This window comes from Gekko japonicus, unplaced genomic scaffold (genome assembly GCF_001447785.1).
Source record: "Gekko japonicus isolate JY-2015 unplaced genomic scaffold, Gekko_japonicus_V1.1 scaffold443, whole genome shotgun sequence".
Taxonomy (NCBI): Eukaryota; Metazoa; Chordata; class Lepidosauria; order Squamata; family Gekkonidae; genus Gekko; species Gekko japonicus.
In genome coordinates, this window is record NW_015172565.1 from 113,307 (window position 1) to 117,008 (window position 3,702).

The window sequence follows — 3,702 nt, forward strand, 5'->3', positions numbered from 1 at the left end:
TCTCAAGACGACATCGAGTTCAGCAGAGGGAACAGCTTGTGCGCAGACTGGAATTCTCTCGGTCTGCCGCTGCCTCGGCAAGGAAACGCCGACCAGGTCGCTGGAGCCCCTCGGACACACCACGGCCCTCCTGCCACTGATTCGCCGCCCTCGGCGTTTATGAGGACGCCCCCGCCCCCTCTTCGGCGGCTCAGCACGCGATTCCCACTCCAAGGGATCCGTTATTCAAATCCCGCGCGCCTCGCGGCCGGCCCGCCCATTCACCCACCAGACAGACTCCGGCAATGCTCGCTCGGCGCCTCCCCCTCGGCGTTCCAGTCGCTCCCGCCTTGTTCTGTGCACCTGACCTCTCGGTCGCACTGGCTGCGTCTTCTTCGTCCTGCTGCCCGCTTTAGTGCCGTTCCCTCCCAGAGCACTTACCCGCTTTCCTTGCATACTTGCCGGTTGCCCGGGTAAAACACGCCAGTTTTAGCAGGCAAGCCCGTGAAGGATTTTCCCACCACCACTCTATTCCACCGACAATTGCCAACCGGCCGTTAGAAAGAAATTTTGATCTGTCAGGTTTTTTAGGTAAAGTGCATTTTTGAATTTTCGAACACGTCGGGGGTGGGGGGAGGATTCTCTCTATCTGGCTAGCAGATGGATTCCTCCAGATGCATTTTGTCAGGGGCCTCCTAGATGAAAAATCATAGAGTGGGAAATATCAGTATTTTAAGCATCAGATTAATGATTGGTTTAGCATAGGAAAAGGAGTACGGCCAGAGATCGTTTCGGGGGGATCCCAGGGATCGCCGTTCCCCCGGGTGAGGTGCGGGGGCGGGGCACACGACGAAGCCCCGCCCCCTGCTTCCGGCCTCTGCAGGAGAAGCCGAGCCGGCAGCGCGCCTCGGGAGCCCCTCCAGCGTCGCGGCGCCTCCAGGCTGCCCTAGAAGCTCTGCAGCTGGCTGGACAAACCCCTGGTTGTGTTGGTCTTCCCCTCCCCTCCCCATCCCGGCAGTAGGCAGGCCGGAGCAATGCGGCGCTGTTCAGCCCCGTTTGCCGCTCAGAACTTTTTTGGAGTACCAGAGATTCCGGTGGAAACTCCAGCCTCTTTGCCCTTACCCTCCGTGGGAGACCCGGGTCTTGCGTCTCCCCCCTGGGTTGCAAGGAGGTAATATTGGCGGCGGCGGCTGCCTCTCGAGGGGCTACAAAGGAATCCGGGATGGTAGCTCGGGAGGGGACCCGGGCTCTGGAAGCTGAGCAGAGCAGCCTCTCTCCTCGGGGCTGTGATCGGAGAACCGGGCGTTGGAATGCAAAACGTGACTCCCCCCCAGGCGCCAGCCGAGGGCTAGAAAGCGCCGGCCCGGCCCGCTGGCTTTTGGACTTGGTTCCTAGAAGCCCTCCGGGATTTCACTTTTCCCTGTGCTGTTGCAATCGGAAGCAAACTTTGGGGGAGGTGAACTCTCGACGCCTCTTCCGTCGCCATGGGTAACTGGAAGAGCCTCGGGGGAGGTAGGGGGAGCTTCTCTCTGGTTGCCGGATGGAGGAGGAGGAGGAGAAGGCGCACAGTTAACTTTTCCAGCTGCATCTCGATTTAAAACTTAAAAAAACAAAACACTCTTTGTAGACCGTTGCTCGCTCATCCTCCTTCCATAGCGGATTCCTGTTTAATTTCTGTGCAGGGGAGGGTCCGTGTCGCTTTGCAAGAATTGCCTCTAAAACCGCCGGGGGGGGGGGGGGGGGTTGTGGTTTCTTTTTTTAGTTAGGAATCAAATGGGCGAAGCAAACGCCGGGATTTGTTCTGCTAAACATCAGGGAAGCCAAGCCTGTGTAATCACTGCGCCGCTCGAGGCACGGTTGCAATCCCGTGGGTACTTGGGAGAAGCCGCCCCGCTGAGTAATTTCTGAGTAACCGTACATAGGATTGAACTGTAAGCCTGAAATCCTAAATGTATCTGCTCGCAAGTAACCCCATCCACCGTTTAGGACACTGGGCTTTCACTCCGAGCAAACATGACCCGCAGATGGGGGCGGAGTGTGTGTGTTGGGGGGGAGTTAGGGCTGGCTTCAGCCCTTCGCAGAAAAAAAGGAGTCTCTGCCCGGAGGAGCTTCCAATCGCCGCGGCTAGGGGGAGAGGGGTCGCCGCCCCTCCGCTCTGGCCGCGAGCTGCTGTCAGCAGCCAGCGCTCCCCTTCTAAGCTGTGGAGTCCTGTGAGCAAAATGTCTACTTGGTGAGCCACTGGCGTTCATGTTGTGAGCTGAGGATTCGGCTGCCGCATAAATCAGTCTGCTCTGGAGCCCTCCTTCCCGAGCAGAGGCAGAAATGGGTGAACTGAAGGCTTAAGAAACGGTGAGCTGGCTCACGCTCACTCAGCTTAGAGGGAGCACTGCTCCGCGCCTGCAGAGGGCTTTGCCTTCTATGTTTCGCCCTCGCTTCCTCCTCCTCGAAAAGTAGGTTTGACCCGGGACATTTCAGTGCACGTGGAGCCAAGCAACGGGGGTGGGGGGGTGTCTAAGTGGCGCCCCCTTCTCCTGCCGTCGGAGGTCTGGGGTCTCCAACATTGCTGCCCCCTTCCCCGGTCAGCAGCCAGCCAGCGCTTCCTAGCCCAGGTAGCCCCGGATGGATCCCTGGTAGCCAAGGTCAGTTGTGTGTGTGTGGGTGTGGGTGTGGGTGCTGCTACCAGAAGGGGGCTGTCCTTCTGCCCTTTGGGAGGATGCTTTGGTCATCTGAGGCTCCCTGACCTTCTCAAATGCCCATCGGGAAGCCACCTCTCCATCTGAGGGCACCTGGGTTTTAGCCCCTGCCTGACCCAGCGTGTTGGACTGGGTGGGCCACTGGCCTGATCCAACACTGGCTTCTCTTATGTTCTTATATGGAGGAGAGGTCCTTGAGTGGCTACTAGCCACGAGGTATAGAGGCAACACTCTCTCTGGGGCAGTGATGTCCTGTCTTCTGTGTGCTTGGGGAGGGGGCAATAGTGGGAGGGCTTCTGGAGTTCTGGCCCCACTGCTGGACCTCCTGATGGCCCCTGGTATTTTTGGCTACTGTGTGACCCAGAGTGTTGGACTGGATGGGCCACTGGCCTGCCGACGTGGCTTCTCTTGTGTTGTGCTAGGAGGTCCACGGGGGTGGGGGGAGCAGTGAGGCGGGATGGGGATCCCCGCTTCTCTTTGTGGTGCTGTGGGTGAGAAAGGCTCTTCCCATTGCTCAGACGGAGGAACTGAGGTCACGATGCCAGGGGCCTGGTCTTTCCCAGGGCAGCCGCTCGGCTCTGGGAGGCCGCTCGGAGTTTGGGGCTTTTGTGGTACTATGGGGCGAGGAGGGGCTTGTAGCCGCAGGGTCAGATGGGCGGACAGCCAAGTCCTCCCTGCTCTGGACGAAGCGTGGCAGTCAACAAGGGATAGCGGAGCAGCCCTGTTTTGCAGGTAACTTGTCAGGGACAGGATGCGGCCCTTTGATGCTGGCCAGGGAGCCCTTTGCTGTTGTGGCGGAGGGTCTGCCGGGGGACTCCGTTTGCCCACCTCATTCAGAGGAATTAGCTGTGTTAGTCTGTTGCTGCAAAATAGTCCAAGAGTTCAAATAGCACCTTTAAGACTAACAAATACCACCTTTAAGACTAACCTTTAAGACTAAGACTAACTGAGTGGTGGGTGTGGCCTTATGACACACTTCCGGTGATGGCAGGGGGTGTGGCCTTATGACACACTTCCGGTGATGGCAGGG